The following is a 22,605-nucleotide window of genomic DNA, read 5'->3' as shown; positions in this document are numbered from 1 at the left end:
TCTCATGCACACTGGGTGCTTGCTCAGCTTTTTTTGAATGCCTTTTCTCCTGGCAGGAGAAAAACAGCGCAAAAAACACGCCTAAACCTGCATTTTAAAAATATGTTCAGGCGTGTTTAAGCTCAGTTAGGCACAACAAGCATTTGAGTGTTCATTCATTCCATTGGCCAGAATAATTATTTATTCTGGCCATTGAAATAAATGAACACACAAACATTAAATGCACTTAGCGTTTAGGCACATTTAGGAGTGTTGAGTGTTTTTCCGCCAAATCGTTTCTTTCCTGAACGTGCAACTGATGATTTTTCAGCCTGTAAATGCTCCTGCCTCTAAATACCTGTAAATGTCTATTTGAGCATGGACACATGGGTTAACATGGAGGGGCATTTAGAGGCAGAAAGGAAAAAAGTGTCTCTTGCCCTTAAAAGTTGTGTTGTTGATGTCCAGGGTGCATGAGGCCTTCATGGAATCATTAGATAGAATGGGAGGCCCGGAGTAATAGAAGGAAACATGAACGAGGGGCCAGTATGACGGGTTAAAAGGGTTTGGAGCTGAGAGTCCTATTAGTTTGTAGGAAAGCATGATGAGTGGTTCTAAGTGGTGTTTTAGGTGGGAGCGGGTGAAGCCTCAGGGGGTGGTCAGGCAGGGTGTGGCAGGGGGGTCTTCAGTTGGGAGATGGATTAATCTTCCCTCCCGCCCACCCTTTGTTTACTGGCTTGTTCTGGCTAATAGGTTGTGATGGCTGGTGCTGATGGGTAGCCATCAGGGTACAAGGTCCTCATAGGTTACTGTGGGCACAAGAAAGATACTTTGGAGGGACTAGTCTGAGGTATGGCTCCCAGTTGTTCTGATGGTGGTATCTGCAATGGCTGTCTCCGAGTCGGTGGTGTTGAGGCTGGAGGAATATTTTAAGTAGGACACAGGTATTTTCTGAAGCTCCAGTTATACTGTGTTTACATTATTTTCAAATGTTATTTATTGATTGTTGTAATAAAAGGCTGTTTTGGACATTAATTCTAGCTTGTTGTCCGAGTGGTTACTTATTGGAAAAGGGGGAAAGTAATGGTCAGAGAGGACTGGGGACAAGCCATCTTTAGTCCCCTGGTCATGCCGCTCTTTGTTACATTTTTGTTATACCTAACAAAGGATCCTCACAGGTCTAAAACTGTTGCATATTAATGAGTTCTCTAATTAAATCTACAAGGTGCTGCATACTGTATTCTATATACTATATAGTGTAGATTGGGTGGTCTCTTCTACCTGATTTGCACCTAGAGGTGTTTGTCTGTGTTTAATGTGTGCTGGACTTCAAACAAACCAAACAGGTGAGCTACCTGATGAGTTTCTTCTGGGTGCCTATATAAAGACTGACTCCAAGAGCCCACAATATATAAATACATATAAGGTGCTGCGCTTGGCATTATATAAATTAACTGTGCATGTGATATACTTATATACACTCCTGTGAACACTATAAATACATACAGTAGCCGCAAAGTATTGATATCCAATATGTGCACCAAAATTAAGACTAGCAATAAATCAATAATAAATAGAAAATTATAAAAATATAGTGTCTCTGTTATTTTTCTGTGTCTCAATTATTTATTTCTTTATCATCAACTCACCACAGGGTATTAATGATTATATGCTTATTCATTCACCACCTTTTACTCCACCATTTGTTTAGTGATTCCCACCATGCAATGCTCTCACCTGCAAGCATGGGCCTAATATACTGTATATCAGGTCTGGTAGCACTTTCCCCTTAGGGGATCAATTTCAAATATCTTTTCTCACACTTATAATTCATGGTGGGAGGGGGGTGGAATAGACAGTTTCCACTTGGATGCCTCCAATATAGTAATAACTGGCAGTCTGTCACTCCAATGTGTATGCCCTTTAAGGGGTCGGGTCTCTCCTCCAATCCTTTGCAAACAGGCTCAGACAACAAGAGGACTCCTCATAGTGTAGTATATTAAAATGTAAATGTATTAATATTTCACTTATAAATGTGAAGAACATATATGCATTTGCAATACGAGGTGTGTCCTGACTATAATGAGAATGAAGTTCCTACACTAGAGAAGGGCTCTGTGAAGGAAGAAGCTGGCCAGGGTCACTTACGAGTTACACAAGGTATGTGTTAGAACACTGATCAGTTGCATTCCAGCCCTGTCAAAACTGAGACATTCTTTTTTGTGACACCCTGTTTATGTGCCTTGTATTAAGAAGAATGTAAGTGAGTTTGGAACAATTGTACGCGATAAAGCTTTGCATGAAATTGGGTAAAAGTGCATCCGAAATTTTCGAAATGGTGAGAAAAGCTTATGGAGAAGCTGTGCTATCATCTGCACAAGTGTAACGATGGCACAAGGCCTTAGAGGAAGGACATGAAGGTGTTGAAGATGAACAATGATCAGAACAGAATGTGGATGCAGTGAGGTCTGTTCTCAACCGTGACTGATAGCTCACTATCAAAATGATTGCAAAGGAAACGAGAATTACCAAGTAAATTGTTCATTAACCACATGCCGCCCAGCCACTGTAGAAATACGGCAGCAGGGCGGCTTGGGCAGGCAAAACCATGCCGCCGCCCTACCTGTCCCGCCAATCACAGCCGCGGATGTCAGTCGCCGGGTCACAGCCGATCGTTACTGGCTATGTCCAGACGATCTGCGGCAATAACTGACAGAGAGCACAGCTGCAGTAGCTGTGCTTTCTGTCAGTTCCCTGACAGCTCCAGGGCAAGCTGATTGGGACAGAAGAGTTTTTTCTCTCCCGATCAGCGGTGTCCCGTGCAGTACACACCCCCGCCCCCTAGTAAAACACTCCCCCTCACACAGATAACCCTTCCCTGAAAAATAAACTTAAACTGTTTTTGCACTGATCACTGTATTGGTGTCACTGGGGATGTCAGTGACCCCAAGTCAGTACCCCCCAATGTCAGAATGTCCGCCGCAGTCCTGCCAAAAGTCGCTGATTGCCGCCATAAGTCCCTGATCGCCGCCATAAGTCGCTGATTGCTGCCATTATTAGTATAAAAAAAAATAAAGATCCCAGTATCTTTCCCGCCATTTGTAAACGCTGTAACTTTCATGTAAACCAATTAATTTACACGTATTGGGTTTTTTTTTTTAGTAAAGACATGTCGCAGAATGCATTTTGGCAGAAATTTATGACTATATTTGATTTTTAAATTTTTTTTTTACTGGACATGTTTTATAGCAAAAAGTCCAAAATATTGTTTTTTTTCCTCAAAATTGTCAGCCTTTTTTTTTATAGCGCAAAAAATAAAAACCGCACAGGCAATCAAATACCACCGAAAGAAAGCTCAATTTTTGGGAAAAAAAAGGATGTAAATTTCATTTATGTACCGTATTGCATGACCGCGCAATTGTCCGTTAAACTAGCGCAGCGCTGTACATGTTTTTGGTAAAACAAATCCCAATAAGTGTATATTGATTGCTTTGTGTGAAAGTTATAGCGTCTACAAACTATGGTATAGATACTGCAATTTACGCCATTTTTTTGCTAAAAATGGTTTGTAGACGCTATAACTTTCACACAAAGCAATCAATATACACTTATTGGGATTTGTTTTACCAAAAATATGTAGCAGAATACATTTTGGCCTAAATTTATAACCAACTTTGAGTTTACTTCATATTTTTTATAGCTGAAAGTAAAAAATATTGTTTTTCTTCAAAATTTTGGGCCTTTTTTTGTTTATAGCGTGAAAAATAAAAAGCGCACAGGTGATCAAATACCACCGAAAGAAATCTCTATTTGTATGAAAAAAAGGACGTAAATTTCGTTTGGGTGCAGCATTGCATGACCGCGCAGTTATCAGTTGAATTAGTGCAGTGCCGAGTAGCAAAAAGAGGCCTGGTCATTAAGGGGGGTAAATCCTCTGGAGGTCAAGTGGTTAAATCATGACTTAGGATTTGAACGTGAGAAAAGTGTGTGCAAAAGTTTTTCCAAAGAACTCCAGATTTTTAGAGTCAAGTGATCACAGGAGATGAATCCTGCATGTTTGAGTACGATCCTGAGATGAAGAAACAAAGTTCAGAATGGCACACACCCATGTCATCTTGCCCCAAGAAAGCTCATTGTCATTGGTTGCTTGAGACAAAGAGTTTTTCATGTGCATTCTGAGATCAGCTCAACTTTGATCCTTCATCACGATAACACACCGAGACACAATGCTTTGGCTGTCAGAAAGTTTTTGGCTGAAAAACACATCATCGTGTTTCTCCATTCACCCTACAGCCGCAACTTGACTCTTTGCAACTTTTTCTTATTCCTAAAAATGAACGGTTTGAAAAGACACCGTTTTGGTAGTATGGATAAAGTCCAAAGAGCCACTATGCAGGCTCTGAATGCCATCCCACTTGAAGGCTTCCAGGGATGCTATGAAGAATGGAAAAATCACTGGGAGCATTGTGTACGCTCACAAGATGCATATTATGAAGGAGAAAATGTTCAGTTGAAACATTTTTCAATAAAGAATTTTTGAGATATCATTCTCATTACTTTCTAGACACACCATGTACACTCTCCAATGGCCGATGCCATTAGAGAGTGTATTACATATGCATATACGTTCTTCATAAAATGAGTTGTAAAAATAACAATTATAAGGAAACACAAATAGGAAGAAGATGGGGGATTAACATGAGAGAAAGCAAATTGTAAGTGCCTCAAGTATATTGCTAAAGGTAATCTTGGACACTTAATAAAATAAGTAGCTAAGTTATTTCAAGTGATAGAAACAAATAAATAAAAGTAAATTAGATACTTAAATAAGGATGGATAATGTTATTATGAGAAAGTGGGATATGTGGGAGTGGGTATGGAGCACCAAGAGACTGTGTATGTAGAGTGATTTGTTTAGTATGGGGATGATATTACAGGAGGGGTGGAGTAGAAGATGGAACAGTGATTCTGCTGTGAGGTATGGGGTGCAAAAAGATAGAACAGGGGTTGGATTGGAGAAGAAAAAAAAGAGGGAGAGAGAAAGAGGGAGAAAAGAAGAAGGAAGAAGTGAAAATGGTGGGAGAGAAAGGATGGGGGGTGTGGGTAACTAGGAGTGTAAGAAATTCAAGAATTCAGGTTAATAAGAGTGTTTGATCAAATGATGGTGGCAGAAAATGTGTGATCCAGGGGTCTCACATTTTGTTGAATTTGAGTAGGTTGCATTGTTCACTTCTTCTATATTTATGAATAAAAGTATATTTTTTGTGTGTGGGTACAAGTTACAGTATATGTGTCCAACTGAGTAATATTCTTATATTGCTGACTCGACTTTGAGGTACAAATCTAGTTTAGACATGGTTTAATAGTTATTCAAGATGTGTATTAATTTGTGGGGCAAAACGTTTTCATGAAAATTTTCAAGTCAATACTTAAGTGATATGAGCCTAAAATTTGGAATTTCAGAAGAGATAAAATTACTTTTATAATGATTTTGTAATTATATGTATTTTTGTAAGTTAGTAAGAGTACTGTAATACCCCTTACTCATTCCAATGCAGAGGTGGCTTTTGGCTCCCTGTTTTTGTTAAAGGGGGATCCAGATTTCAAGCCCCCTGCCTGCAGACCCCAACAACCACCAGGTCAGGGTTCTGGGAAAGAGGCCCTTACCCTCATCAACATGGGGACAAGATGCTTTTCCAAGGGGCTCCCCCCTAGTAAAGGAACCCACAATGCTGAGGGCAAATTACTATGATTTGGAGGGGTATGATCATCCTGTCTTTTATAGCCTGGCAGTCTACATCCTCTGTTAAGGGTCTGGTTTCTATTTTTGGGGGAACCTCACACTTTTTTCTTATTTTTTACATAGGGTTGCTGCTAAAATCTATAACAGACACAAAGACTCTGGTATATAATTTGGGAGATGGGGTCTTTTCTTTTGTTTTTTTTTTGTGTGTTATGTCTGAAAAAAATCATACCAGAAATGAAGAGCCTGATATAAATAATGAGGGAACCTTCATGACATTTACTTTTTTGGGGGTCCTCAATTAACCTCTATATTAAATCTCTTGTTGAGGAAAAGTGTCTGGTATAGATGAATGGAATCCCAGGCTGTTCTGTTTACAAACACAATGAAGCATTTGAGAACTGGCATTTTACCGGCAATTTAAACACATTTTTTTTGTAAATGTCAGTTTTGCTGTAGTAGGTTGTGAGTATACATTTTGTGATTTCAACCTGAAATAATCAACTTAGCAGCACAGGAGCTCCAAATTATAAATTTATTGTTTAAAATACAGCTGTATTGAGAGCACGCCCACTGGCAACCTAGTGCTCTGATTAAGTTGATTACAGTTCACATGTTTATAGGGTTTCTTTAGCACAGGCTACACCCTTCATTGCTTACAACACTCATGATGTATAGTGGACCAGTCTACAACACGTTATTAAAATGTACCAATACACATTACTCAAATGTCATTTAGCTGAATACACAATAACCAAATACAATTAATATTACAATAACATATACAGTACATTAACTTATAGTTGAATATGTCTATATATACATAATAAGAGCCATTACTAATGCAATGGACCTTACTTTAAAATACTCATATATATTAACTTAATTGAACTCTTTTATTACTATTATTTCATTTAATGTATTATTAAGATGTAGGATATAGCAAGGATCACATTTATCCCTATACAGTTGTATACATTGCACAAATGCACCACTTTACGAGCAGGGTCAGGGCATCTCCCAGGCATCTGGAATATTTAGTTATTTAATGCAATTGTGTATTTTTAATATTTCACTTTAAAGTGTTACTAAGGTCTGACTTTTTTAAATTTAAAATAACAAACATGCTATACTGGTATTGTACAGAGAGTCCCTGATCCTCCTTTTCTAGGGTCCCCTGCTGGTGATCCCAAGCCATTTGCTAGGGGGCACACAATGCATGCTCGTTCACAATCTGTGTGTCTACGGGACTGCAGTCCATAGACACTCACAGGGGGAATTAGCCCAGCTCCCCGCTTCCTCTTCACTGCATTTGATTGCAGCAGCAAGAGCCAATGGCTCCTGCTGCCATTTGAGTCCCTATGTGAAGAGCATGAGAGAGGAGAAGAGATGCAGCCATGCATGGTGCTGATCTCTTCTCTCCTCTCTTCCCCTTCACACAGGGAAGGGGGAGCACAAGGAAACTGAAAATTACCTTAATGCAAGCAATGCATTAAGTTAAAAAAACTGTTTTTAGGCTTAGTATCACTTTAAGCATTACTAACATAGCTGTTCCCTGCCCAATACATTTTTTTTGGAAATGTTTTTCCTTTGGTACTTGTGCCCTAGGTCTGTGCTAAGTCATCTACGTCATTTGTTTGCCCATGCCCATTAGCCTTGAAAACAGCTATTACTGTTTTTAACAATCAATGGGGTTCAGATTCTGCACCACTGAGAAAATGTCAAAGAGGTTCTTACACAGCACCTTCTCAAAGTGCTGCATTTTGGGCTCCCTCTGCAAAAGTGGCACTAGACTGGGAGTTTTTTTTCTAGCAGGGATCTAATAGTGGTACTTTTCTTTTATAACTCAGATCCTATATGTATGTCAAATCCTAAATATATGTCATGTGTTTCACTATTGCGTATATAATGTTTGTGGTGTTGGATAGTTTTTGCTGTGTTAGTAAATCTTTTAATAAATTGCAGTTCATTTGAGTTCAGTCTGGTTTATACAGCTACACAGATCTAGTAACTCATGCTTTTTCTGGATATGAGTATTTGGTATCCTAAAATAACATTGGGGCCAGTAACGGCCAGATTAGCTGCACTTGGGAGTGAAGTTTATCCACTGATTCATATCCAAGAGCTGGCTTTGTCTGGTAATCATAATGGGGGTGATGATTTTTCTCCTGAGTTAAGTGTGTCTTAGGTTGTTTGTCCGGTGTTGTTGTTGGAAGATGATAAACCTTACTGTTTTGAACATTCAGTATGTTTACAATAGGTTCTGCTGGATTGTATCAATGCAGTGCATTCTCTAGTCAGACAAGGGCATTGTAAACTGAGTTATGTGCAACCTCTGCTCTAAGTCTGGTCAAACATATCTTTGTAATCCTTAGTTAGCTTACAGTGATCCATTTCTGCTTCTAGACACCAAAAATACCATTCTCAGTTAGCCATAGCAACCACAACCACAACTAAGAACAGTTTAATCCTAGTTATATATCAGTAGACTACTCTACAGCTTTTTGTTCCTGCTCATGCTAGCTGTACAGCCCATGTAAGCAGTCACCTGAAGTCTCTCTCCATGGCCCCATTACTAATGACACCTTATCCTGCTACTGCTCCTTTTCCCTCAAGAGCTTCTCACTGCTTATATACCGCAATGGCAAACATAAACATAAATTCTGTATGTGCACAAAACTATATCACAAATAATAAATAACAATGTCCACAAAGTTGCTTCAATTCCTTCCTATGATATTCCACATTTTACATCACCACTATGTGCTCATAACATCATCCAAATTTTATCCACCACCAGATGTGCTCTCACCTGGAATGTATGACCTTAGATAACATGTAGGGTCATAGATTGCTTGTGCCCCCCTCTGTGGATTAGTATTGTCTCTGTGCTGTTCCTGGTGGTCCTCCCTTATGATGGAATCCCTCTTTTGGCCTCAAATTTTAACCCAATTTCTCCTTTCAATATCAATGGTGCTATCCCTTCAAGGTTCTCTCCAGCTCTCTCCACTGCTTAGCAACACATGAAAAAAATGCTAAGATAGCTCTTTATCCTTTTAAAATGTATTTACTCATTTCCCATATGCAGAAATAAACTCACGTTAATAAGGTGCTACATTGCACCAAATATAGCCAGCAAAACATACAGTATATATATATATATATATATATATATATGCAGTGGGGCAAAAATAGTATTTAGTCAGCCACCAATTGTGCAAGTTCTCTCACTTAAAAAGATGAGAGAGGCCTTAGCATCATAGGTAGACCTCAACTATGAGAGACAAAATGAGAAAAAAAATCCAGACAATCACATTGGCTGATTTGGAAAGAATTTATTTGCAAATTATGGTGGAAAATAAGTATTTGGTCACCTACAAACAAGCAAGATTTCTGGCTCTCACAGACCTGTACCTTCTTCTTTAAGAGGCTCCTCTGTCCTGCACTCATTACCGGTATCAATGGCACCTGTTTGAACTTGTTATCAGTATAAAAGACACCTGTCCACAACCTCAAACAGTCACACTCCAAACTCCACTATGGTGAAGACCAAAGAGCTGTTGAAGGACACCAGAAACAAAATTGTAGACCTGCACCAGGCTGGGAAGACTGAATCTGCAATAGGCAAGCAGCTTGGTGTGAACAAATCAACTGTGGGAGCAATAATTAGAAAATGGAAGACATACAAGACCACTGATAATCTCCCTTGATCTGGGGCTCCACGCAAGATCTCACCCCGTGGGGTCAAAATGATCACAAGAACGGTGAGAAAAAACCCAGGACCACGCCGGGGGGACCTAATGAATGATCTGCAGAGAGCTGGGACCAAGGTAACAAAGGCTACCAGCAGTAACACACTACACCGTCAGGGACTCAGATCATGCAGTGCCAGACGTGTCCCCCTGCTTAAGCCAGTACATGTCCGGGCCCGTCTGAAGTTTGCTAGAGAGCATTTGGATGATCCAGAAGAGGATTAGGAGAATGTCATATGGTCAGATGAAACCAAAATAGAACTGTTTGGTAGAAACACAACTCGCCATGTTTGGAAGAGAGAGAATGCTGAGTTGCATCCAAAGAACACCATACCTACTATAAAGCATGGGGGTGGCAACATCATGCTTTGGGGCTGTTTCTTCGCAAAGGGACCAGGACGACTGATCCATGTACAGGACAGAATGAATGGGGCCTTGTATCGTGAGATTTTGAGTGCAAACCTCCTTCCATCAGCAAGGGCATTGAAGATGAAACGTGGCTGGGTCTTCCAACATGACAATGATCCCAAACATACCGCCCGGGCAACGAAGGAGTGGCTTCGTAAGAAGCATTTCAAGGTCCTGGAGTGGCCTAGCCAGTCTCCAGATCTCAACCCCATAGAAAACCTTTGGAGGGAGTTGAAAGTCCATGTTGCCCAGCAACAGCCCCAAAACATCACTGCTCTAGAGGAGATCTGCATGGAGGAATGAGCTCACATACCAGCAACAGTGTGTGCCAACCTTGTGAAGACTTACAGGAAACGTTTGACCTCTGTCATTGCCAACAAAGGATATATAACAAAGTATTGAGATGAACTTTTGATATTGACCAAATACTTATTTTGCACCATAATTTGCAAATACATTTTATCCAAATCAGCCAATGTGATTATCTGGATTTTTTCCTCATTTTGTCTCTCATAGTTAAGGTCTGCCAATGATGTCAATTACAGGCCTCTATCATCTTTTTAAGTGGGAGAACTTGCACAATTGGTGGCTAAATACTTTTTTGCCCCACTGTATATATGTAAAATGTGTGTAGGGAACTGTTATTTTATACACTAGTTGTGGTTTGTTTACATCCATATACAGCCACTACCATACAGGTCCCATTACAGACAAGTCCCTAGGTGTGCTTCCTGCCCCTACAAGGAGGTCAAGAAACCCCAGGATGTTATATAGTTTGTTTTTTCAGGAAGTATCAGGCAGAGGGTGCCAGCCTGCCATGTGCTATGTATCTGGGGAGAACTGTATGGGGATTCTGTGAGTAATGATCCAGATTAACAAGGCTGTTATCTATCTAGTTGTTACTGAAGCAGATTAGGTCTGCCTCTGTTATATTTCAACTTCTGTATAGGAACCCTAATATCTCTGTAAGAGAGAGATTTGTGGTTCATTATCATTATTCTATTTACACACTGCAGAATCCTTATAGTTGTCTATATATATATATATAGATCAGTGTTTTCACCTGCATAAGACTGTCAGGTGAACTTTCTGTTAATTGCAGTGTATCTTTGCAGCCTCTTTGCTTAAAGCTATAACATCCTTATTGGTCTGGATCTCTCTTTAGCTAGGATTAGCATAGGGAGCGTTGGATAGATTAGGCTAGAGGTAGGTTAGGCATCCGACGGCCACTTAGACAGATAGAGGCTCGGTTGCAGTGACAGCCCAGTTTAGGGATAGGGACTAAGAGAGGATAGATAGAGCATTTTATCCTTTTAGGTGATGCATAGCTGATCTTCAGACAAGCAGTGCAATCATCCGCATGTTACTTGGACACCATCACAGCATCTAAAGTGGAAGCGTGCATCTTATTGACTCTCACCTCTCCAGGGGCCCCTGCAACCGGACTGCGCTATAACCCATGATTGGAGGTATTCTGTATACTACATGCACATATACCCGGGTATAATTGCAACCTCCCAATTTATGCTAAATTGTAATTCCTGAATGTTATTCTGATGCATCCTGTTTTATGTGGCTGCTTTATATAAACTTTGCATTAATCTCATACAGGTGTGGTGACATGTTTTCATGTTAGAAATATAAGCTGGGTGCATTAATACTGCTATGTATAGTTACTTTAAGTTGTCTACCTGTTACATTCCTAGAAAGGGGTGAGTCTCCTCAATCGCAGGATCCCTATTCTAGGTGGAGGCACTGCCATTTGTATTATCACAACCCCCTCTTCCATATAGCGAAGGCTCAGGATTGCCTACTCATATACAGGTTAGCGCCATAGCTTGTTTGGTGTGGGCCATTTCACATAACCCCCCCCAAAACAGGGCTACATGTGTAAAATGTCTGCCTGTTCTATACCTCCAAAATTGCTCTCCACAGCAATTTTTTAGTTGTATTGCTAAGCTGTATGCTTTAACCATCCAGAATTTAACCTTTTTACTGCATGGTCCATAAGACTTACAGATCTACAGCACTGCTTCTAGCTGACTAGGTCCATATGACGTATGGACCTGTATTCCTCCTCTGCTATAAGCTCATAGTCACTTCAGTGACCATAAACTTATAACAGAAATGTTCAGCAGACTCTGCTGAACAAAGGATATCAGAGCTATTAACCTAAAATGTGACATCTGCCCCTGTGTCTCCCATCCCTCCACCCGCCTGTGCTAACAACTAAAGTGCCCCCAGCATCCCTCTAAATATCCCTTACACTGCCTTACCCTGCCTGCCCTGCTATCTCCCCCTCTTCAGCACTGATTCCCCCCCCTCACAAACCACAATCCTTCTGTGGCTGCCCTGTCTTGTATCGGGGAGCCCCTCCCTGCAGCTGCGAGCTGGCTCTCCCCCTTCCCCTCCTGCCAGCTGCAACCGCTGACAGATCACTGTCAGCTTGGAGAGGGGGGCCCCCTTCCTTTCCTGAAAGTGGGGTGAGGGGGCTGGTAAACATGTGCTTACCAGCCCCCCCCTTTCCTAAATGAATACAGACAACAATCAGTATAGATCGCCTCTGTATTCATTAATCACAGACAGATAGTAAATTGTTTTTACTGTCTCGCAGTTGTAAATGAAACAGTAAACTATGTTTAATTTTATGAAAGCCCCCCCCCCCCCCAAAACAAAATGTAAAAAATATATAAAAAAACTATTTTACAGTGTTTTTAACAAAAATAAATAAATTAAACTCTAAATAAAAATTAAAAAAAAAAGTAAAGCTAGGTTCACACTAGTATGGGCGGTGTGGCCTGCGTTTGTGCAGGTATGGCAGTCCTTTCATTTGAACATTTTCTAAAACGCATTTTTGACCATGCAGTTTCTTTGCAGTTACCGCACCCACAATAGCGCTGTTTGCTGAGATGCGTGGTGGTGCCATTCAGAATGAATGGCAGCCCCATGCATCTCGCAACAGCAGCTGTCTTTGGTCCCTTCCTCTGTTTCAAAAAAGAGGCATTAGAGGTCTGTTTAGACCCCTGATGTCTATTCAAAGCCCCCCCCAAAAAAAAATGGAAAAGAAAAAAAAAGGTACCTCTACAAAAAAAATACAAATGTTGTAAAAAAAAAAAATACAAAATAAAAAAACATAGTAAGGGTAGATTTAGAGATGAGTCTAAATCTCCCTTGTTTCTGAAGCATGATGGCATCATCACCCTGTCCATTGCCTATTGCAACTCAAGGGGGGGCATTTGGCAGGCAGCAAAACTGTGCATTTTTGTTGCCCCCAACCATGGCCTCATTCAAGTGGGGCATACTACAGTGAGGCCATGTTTAGATGCACAGCGATGAACAGGTGTTCCATGCATCCTAATGCAGGCAGCCCCATTAATGTCAATTGGGATGCAGCAGTTGTATGGGAATGCACAGGTGTTCCATGCATTCCTGTGCAGGCAGTGTCATCCGAATCAATTGGGATGCAGTGGCTGCATGAAGACAGCCACTGCTCCCTACTTGACATCCATGTGGGTGTATGTTCCTGAACTCACATTATCTACGTTTGGGGCCATGGACCTACACCTGCTGTCATCTTAAATACACTGGCAATATCCTACAAGACTGATTCAGAGTGGTCTTAAATCCCTAACACAGATGAACTTTATTTATTTATTGCTCTTGTGAGTGTTTTATTGCTACTATTAAATGTTACTGTTACATACTACACTTAGCTTGGCTCTCTTCTCTCCTGATCTTTTTACAAAGAGCTGGCCCTGCTCCTAAGGACGGCTGCCGCTACCATCACGCCTACCCCAGAGACTGTTTCATCAGACTTTATTTATTCTGTTTATACCATATGATATATGTATTAAGCATGTGCTGTTGCCATATGCACCTGAGCCATTATCCATCATAGACTTATGTATTTGTGATATTTATACTCCAGTATCTACCAGTATACCCTTGTGCACCAGAACTTTCCCCCATTTCTTAGAATGCTTAGTCTACAATCGCCTGAGCTCCTACCTCACTGACAACAACCTTCTTGACCCTTTACAGTCTGGCTTTAGCTCACTACACTTCATTGAACCTGCCCTACTAAAACTCACTAATGATTTACTAACTGCTAAAACTAATGACCACTATTTCATACTCTTACTACTTGACCTCTCTGCGGCTTTTGATACTGTTGACTATCTCCTCCTCCTCAAAAAACTCCACTCTCTTGGCCTCCGAAACTGCTCTCTCCTGGTTCTCCTCCTACCTACTGCAGCGCTCCTTCAGTGTTACCTATAACTCTGTCTCCTCCTCTCCACTTCCTCTTTCTGTAGAGGTTCCTCAAGGGTTTGTCCTTAGACCCCTTCTCTTCTCCAACTACACCTCCTCCCTTGGTCACTTGATAAACTCCCATGGCTTTAAGTACTATCTCTATGCTGATGGCACACAAATCTACCTTTCTACTCCTCACCTCACCCCTTCATTCTGCTCTCACATTACAAACCTACTAAGTGACATATTGGCATGGATGTCACTCCACTTACTCAAACTAAATCTTTCCAAAATGGAGCTCATACTTTTCCCTCCAGCCCATGCTCCCTCCCCTGACTTCTCCATCAAGATCAATATTACAACAATAAGCCCCTCCCCTCATGACAGGATACTAAGTGTAATCCTAGACTCCCATCTGTCCTTTCAACCCCAAATCCAATCACTGTTCAGATCTTGTAGACTTCACCTCCACAACATCTCCAAGATATTCCCATTCCTAACCTGTGAAACTACTAAGCAACTTATTCACTCCCTGGTTATCTCTCACCTTGACTATCGCCTTGACTATTGCCTTGACTATCTCCCACATCCTCTGGAATGCTCTACCCCAATCTATCCACTATTGCCTATGCTGCCCACTTTTAGGCGATCTCTGAAAACCTTCAGGAAAGCCTATCCCGCCTTCAGCTAATAACAGAATCTTCTATTTCTCCTATCAGTTCATCTCCCACAGTTATTACCTTTGGTACCACCAGCCCCTCCCTCTTAGATTGTAACCTCTAAGGAGCAGGGCCCTCCTAACTCTTTTGTATTGAACTGTATCGTTGCTGTATTGTCTCCCTTTATATTGTAAAGCGCTGAGCAAACTGTTGGCGCTATATAAATCCTGTCTAATAATAATAATAATGTGGAGTGCTGCAACCCCTTTACTTCTATATAATATACATTTTTAAATGTGTTTTTAGAAGTGGGCATCAAAGGTGGCATACGATACATGCAGGGGTGTATTTAACACAAGGCAAACAAGGCATTTGCCTAGGTCGGCATTTTTCTCAGGGGCGGGGGCAGCACAGAAGAGATGGAAGAAGGGACACATACGGCATGGGGACCAGGTGTGAACTGAGAGAGACTGCAAACTGCTTGACAGTGTATATAGAGCCTGACTCTTGATCCTAGGGATGTTCGGAGCTGTGAAAGTGAGTGTCTTCCTTGCCTGGAGTAGTATTTAGTATTTTAATATGATTTGGATTCAATGGTGCATGAAATGGTTTAAAAAAATATAATAGAACAATATTCTCATTGCTATCAAAAACTGTGTATTGGGTAGAAGTGTTTCTTACAGCTGTCATAATATTTTGACAGAAAATTTACTTCAAATGGAAATAAATGAATATTTTTATGCTCAGTTTAAGTGCATCATTTATATATTGGGCAATTCCCATGGCTATACTCTCACAAACACATATGGATTACCTGTTTAATGGTTGCTTACTATAGACATAATACAATGTATTTATTAATTATATTTTTGAATATGATAAAGCTGGTCAAGTGGTTCTGTGTGCTCTTTCCTTGGAGTAATCATTGAAAGTTCATTCTCTGATGCAACCATAGTTGTAATAAGAAGATTGTTGCTTTGGAAATGCTGGCCTACTAGCTTGACATGTGATGTCTTATAAATTTAGGTGCAGACACCATCCCCCATGGTTTGTTTCTGATTTCATTCACACTTATAATCAGACCCATAGCAGATTATTGCGAGAATAAAGAAACACCTGCATCTTGTGAGCTGATGCATGATGATACACTATATTGCCAAAAGTATTAGGATGCCTGCCTTTACACGCACATGAACTTTAATGGCATCCCAGTCTTAGTCCGTAGGGTTCAATATTGAGTTGGCCCACCCTTTGCAGCTATAACAGCTTCAACTCTTCTGGGAAGGCTGTCCACAAAATTTAGGCGTGTGTCTATGGGAATTTTTCACTATTCTTCCAGAAGCGCATTTGTGAGGTCATGAACTGATGTCAGATAAGAAGGCCTGGCTTGCAGTCTCCACTCTAATTCATCCCAAAGGTGTTTTAAGTTCCTCCACCCCAGACTCGCTCATCCATGTCTTTATGGAACTTGCTTTTTGCACTGGTGCACAGTCATGTTGGAACAGGAAGGGGTCATCCTAAAACTGTTTCCACAAAGTTGGGAGCATGAAATTATCCAAAATGTCCCTTCACTGAAACTAAGGGGCCACATTGGGAGCATGAAATTATCCAAAATGTCCCTTCACTGGAACTAAGGGGCCATCCTAAAACTGTTCCCACAAAGTTGGGAGTATGAAATTATCCAAAATGTCCCTTCACTGGAACTAAGGGGCCAAGCCAAACCCCTGAAACACAACCCCACACCACAATCCCCCCTCCACCAAACTTTACACTTGCAAAATGCAGTCAGGGAAGTACTGTTCTCCTGGCAACCACCAAACCCAGACACATCCATCAGATTACCAGACAGAGAAGCATTATTTTCACTCCAGAGAACACGTCTCCACTGCTCTAGAGTCCAGTAGCGGCATGCTTTACACCACTACATCCGACGCTTTGCATTGCACTTGGTGATGTAAGGCTTGGATGCAGCTGCTCTGCCATGGAAACCCATTCCATGAAGCTCTGTACACACTGTTGTTATGCTAATTTGAAGGCCACATGGAGTTTGGAGGTCTTTAGCTATTGACTCTGCAGAAAGTTGGTGACTTCTGCGCACTGTGCACTTTAACATGCGCTGACTCTGCTCTGTCATTTTACGTGGTCTACCACTTCATGAGTTGCTGTTGTTCCCAGTTGATTTCACTTTGTTATAATACCACTGACAGTTGACTGTGGAATATTTAGTAGCAAGGAAACTTCACGGATGGACTTGCACAGGTGGCAACTTATCACGGTGCCATACTTGAATTCACTGAGCTCCCGATTGTGACCCATTCTTTCACAAATGTTTGTAGAAGCAGTCTGCATGCCTAGGTGATTGACTGTATACACCTGTGGCCATGGAAGTGATTAGAACACCTGAATCCAATGATTTGGAGGGGTGTCCCAATACTTTTAGCAATATAATGTATTTGCCAGTATTTAAAGTGACTTCTATCAATAACATAACCAAACCCATGGCTCAGCTTCAGACTTGCTCCTTTCCTCCAAAATGGATAACCTGGATGCTGACTACCACAGCCTGCCTCCATTCTGTGTCAATAATATAAGAAATATAAGCCAAACTTGCTAGCCAATAGTAACTTGTACCTTACTATCAATCTTTAGTTTTCACTCTGGGTTTTCTTAGATACTTCCATGTGGAATTTCTATATGTTGCTTGGAAACCATTTCTCATATCCAATGTCTCAGCCAACACTTCTCTATTTGAAGAATTGATATTCCTATTGGGATATGATTGCTATTTTCTTTCTTCTTTTGTGTTTGATTCTTCTCACAACATTATTCACTGTTGTGATTCACCTTGATCATCCATTGTCATCATCTGACTATGATGGCCTTTTGGTATAGATACTATGTTCCCACTTTAGAGGTAAGATAATTTATTTGAATTCATTTTCCTTTTCAAATTAAAATTATGATTTTTTTTTTTTTACTGATATCCTTATACTACACATAGTAGGTATTATTTGTACTTATTTGTATTGGATATGTTCACTTACAGTTTATTTTTCTTTTCAGAATATGTTTTGTATAATATGTACAACTCTACATCCTCCTACTAAACTTTATGCATCCTGAAGGAGTGGGAGTACCTTTGAAATGCGTAGACCTGTATCATATGACTCATAACACATTCAGGAAATATGATCTATGTGTATTAAAATGTAATTTTTGTATGTAATTGATGAAATAAACATTTTGTAATCTTTTATATACATATACAGTTGTTATATGTTAATTTATTTGTGAACACCAGAGGAATATTTAAAGTCTCATTTATTATTACCTGAACATTTTCCAATATGCAGGATGATACCATGGTAGTTCATTTTTGGATTTCATACCTTACCCCCTCCTTTTTACTTCTATGTCTATAAAAATATAAGCCACACTCCAAAACGTAGCTCTTTTAATAATTGTAAAAAAAAAAAGACTGCATACAATAATGTTGTTTTTTGACAATTATTAACCACAGAAAAAAAGTTACGTTTTGGAGTACAGTCTACATTTTTTATATTTTTTCAATTCTATCAAGCTTTGAATGTTATTTTGTTGGCACATTGGAGATGTGTGACAGATATATCTGCTCGTCAAAGACTGTAGTGATGATACATTTGCTTCTTGTTGGCTTTGCAGATGTGCAAAATCAACAGGTAAACCAACAATGTATACTGACAGTAAGGAGAAAGATGAACTAGTGATGCATGTATGATGCAGCACACTGATATTCAATACAGAAAGCATTGTATAAATACCTGAAATAAATAATAAAAAAAAAGCCAGCCAAGGAAGGTATTTCCAAAGTCTGAGGGACTGCAGAGGATGAGCATGAAGAAGATATTAAATGTAAATATAAAAAAAAAAATAATTGAACTGTCTCTCAAATATGTTTTAATAGGGCCCGATAAGTACACCATGTATTGACTATAAGGTGAGTTTTGGGAGTCTAATTAAATTAAATTAAAAGGAGACTTAGCAGGCTAAGAAACTAATTTCATTTTGATAAATATATAGAATCATGCATGCTAGTTACTGCTGCTATAGTATTCTCAAAGCTTTGAGTAGCAGGAAAGGAAGGACAAGGTTCAACTTTGAAAACTCCAGGGGAAGAGTATCAAAAGTTATGACAAACTATAACCATGAAATACATTTGGCCAGTAGCTCTGAGAATCTTTAAATAGTGATGGAGATGATCTCTGGATTCTCATACACTTGAGTTTGATCTTGGCCCTAAAATAATTCCCAAAGACGTGTATGAATTGTCTGTGGCTCATGATTAAGATGCCTTTCCTGGGGTTGAGAAACACCATGTGATTGAACTTGGAAGGCATCAGTACCTCTCTCTGTGTTTAATCTGTTAGAGAATGAAAAAAAATACTCATTCCAAATTACTAAAATTATATGTAACTCCAAACATGTAACAGTTTGTCAAGAATGGACTTGCCAGTAATGGTGGGACTCACCTGCCTTGTGGGCTGCAGTACCAGGGCTGGCCAGCGGGTGTTCCCAGCAATCAGAGACTCAACCCTGCAGCCAGCCAAACACCTGAAGCTGATTATGCAGGTGTATTTAAGGGATGGCCAGACCTGCAGTCTCTGCCTTGGTGTGTGGTTTTCCTGGGCCCTGTATCTTGTTACCTGCATCCCTGTCCCTGTCCCTGTCTCTATCTGACTGATTCGTTGCTGACCCTGCCTGATCCGGACCTCTGCTGACTTCTCCTGTTTGATCCCTGGCTTGTGACCCCGACCATTCTCTGCCTGACTCCCTGTTCCTACCTGCCCGATTGTTATTGACCCGGCCTGCCTGACGACGCTTGCATTGTATGTATTATCTGTGGGTGGTTTTGTTTGGTTCGTTTGCACTGTGTTATGTTTTAGTATTGCACTGCGTTTATGTATTGTTAGTGTTAATAAATGATATTGTTTATATCATATCTGAAGCCTGCGTTTCCCTGCGTCAGTTCACATACCTCTGGTCATACCCTGGAGCCCTGACACAGTTGGTTTTTATTTTATTTTATATTAATCTCTCCAGCTGCACTATTGTATTCCGATAGCGGGAGGCTTCCCCTCCATCACAATACAATGATTACTGCTGGTAGTTCTGAAACTGACCAATAGATCAACTTCATTACAACCAGCCTGCCCATAGATGGATCAAAATGTGGCTGGTTCCTGCTGAACTGGCCAAATTTCGAAGCGTCTGTGGTCGCCCTTAATGCAGATGACCTGTATTTTTAATGGAAAAACTCTGAAAGCAGGGTTTCTTCAACTGATAATTGCGCGGTCATGCAATCCTGCACCCAAACGAAATTTACGCCCTTTTTTTCACACAAATAGAGCCTTCCTTCGGTGGTATTTGATCACCTGTGCGCTTTTTATTTTTCACGCTATAAACAAAAAAATGCCAAAAATTTTGAAGAAAAACAATATTTTTTACTTTCAGCTATAAAAAATATATAGTAAACTCAAAGTTGGTTATAAATTTAGGCCAAAATGTATTTTGCTACATGTTTTTGGGAAAAAAATCCCAATAAGTGTATATTGATTGCTTTGTGTGAAAGTTATAGCATCTACAAACTATGGTATAGATACTGCAATTTACGCCATTTTTTTGCTATACAGCGCTGCGCTAGTTTAACGGACAATTGCGCGGTCATGCAATACGGTACATAAATTAAATTTATGTACCGTATTGCATGGCGGCGATCAGTGACTTATGGCGGGACTGCGGCGGACATTCTGACGTTGGGGAGTACTGACTTGGGGTCACTGTCATCCCCAGTGACACCAATACAGTGATCAGTGCAAAAAAAAAAACACTGGCACTGTACTAATGGCACTGGGGAGGAAGGGGTTAAGTTTATTATTCAAGGAAAGGGTTAACTGTGTGAGGGGAGTGTTTTACTAGGGGGCGGGGGTGTGTACTGCAGGGAACACCGCTGATCGGGAGAGAGAAACTCTTCTGTCCCGATCAGCGTGTCCTGGAGTTGTCAGGGAACTGCAGCTGTGCTTTCTGTCAGTGATTGCCGCCGATCGCTGGGACATAGCTGGTAACGACCGGCTGTGACCCAGCGACTGACATCCGCGGCTGTGATCGGCGGGACAGGTAGGGCGGCGGCGCGCCTGGCGCGCGCTCCCTACCTGTTTACAAAACACACGTTTTAAAATGTGCTTTTGCCCAGCCGTGCCGCCCTGCCGCCGTATTTCTACAGTGGCTGGCCGGCATGTGGTTAAGAGAGTATGCCAATGGTTAAGAGAGCACTGATGTGGTCTGGCCTACAGAAGGTGTGCGCTGTTGTCAGCTCTGATGATTGGACTGTGCTGCAAACATGTTCAAGAGTAGAGGCAGTGAGAATTAGACCGCAGCACTTGTTAACTGAATGCAATGTCTGCAACTTTATGCAGCTTGTTTGGCTGGTGTATGATTCCCTTTCAGCAGGTCCTGGCTGTCTCTCGCTATGCAGAAGTTCTCCAGTCTCACTTGCAGCATTCCGTCCGCTCCTGGTCACCTTCTGGCAGACTGTCTTGCTGAACGTGGTGGCAAGGCTAGTGGTCAGTGACTCCTGCTTACCTTTCCTCCCTCTAGCCCATGCAGCCTGGTTTGGTTCCCCTAGCAGTCATCACAACTCTCTCTCGGCTCTCCAGCTCTCTCCCCTCTCACTTCCTGTCCAGTCTCCCGGGCTTCTGTATATATCTGCCCCTGCCCACACATCACCTCTTCTGAGAAGAGTAGTCCTCTGGTATGCTGCTCCCCAGCAAAGTCCTTTAGTTCAGCATACAAAGTCCATGGGGCTGCTCTACAGAGTTTGAGTGCCATTGAGTTGCAGACACTGTGATCTTGTGTTGGTTTTAAAATCCGGAAACTGGCATTACAGCAGGGTGTTATACATGGTTGGAACTAGGGTCACCTAGATTATAGGTCTCTATAGAGAGACCAGTACTCTCCCATCAAGACCTCCTCGACTAGTAGCTAAGGCTGCTGAACTACCTGTGTTTATACCCTTATCTTTCTACATACAAGCCTCCATATCTGTTAACTGTTAAATCTGATAAAAGGTCACAATTAAAGTGATACGAAAGGTTCCTGTTTTTTTTTTCCAACAAACATGTTATACTTACCTGCTCTGTGCAATGGTTTTGCACAGAGCAGCCCCGATCCTATTCTTCTCTGGTCCCCAATGGTCCTGTCCCCTCCCCCCTGCTGTGTGCCTATAGGGCATGTTGCTTGCTCTGGGGGCACTTGTGTATGCTCGCTCTCGAGCAACCTCTGTGTCTATAAAACACACAGAGCACTGCTCAGCCCTGTCCCTGCTCCCTCTTCACTTGCTGTGATTGACATCAGTGGGAGAAAATGGCTCCTGCTTCTGTGTTTCAGCTGGGAGAGCTGGTTTTCTTGTGCACAGCGCCAGACTCTGCAAAAGGTTTTTTACCTTTATGCATAGATCTCTCTTTAACAGCATACAAGTATCTTATACTGTCACTGGGGTTTTCTCCTCCAGATGTGTTAGCAGAACATGCTTATCAACTCTTGTGAACACTATTTTTACTATAAGTAGGACAGGCAAAGCTTGGCTCTGTTATTTCGAAATATTTCACCACATCACCTTCACAGAAGGGAGGAAATACTTGGTTTTATAATTACCTCCAAGATAGGAAACCCTTCTCTATTTGTAGGTGGGAAAGTGATCTTGGATATACTGTATATTTGTCTCTACTGGATGGCAAAGAGCAATTTCCTATAACTACATTACTACTCAATAAGTTAA

This window comes from Staurois parvus, unplaced genomic scaffold (genome assembly GCF_062004578.1).
Source record: "Staurois parvus isolate SC_StPar_1 unplaced genomic scaffold, SC_StPar_1.0 ptg000139l, whole genome shotgun sequence".
NCBI lineage: Eukaryota > Metazoa > Chordata > Amphibia > Anura > Ranidae > Staurois > Staurois parvus.
This window is presented reverse-complemented; position numbering follows the sequence as displayed.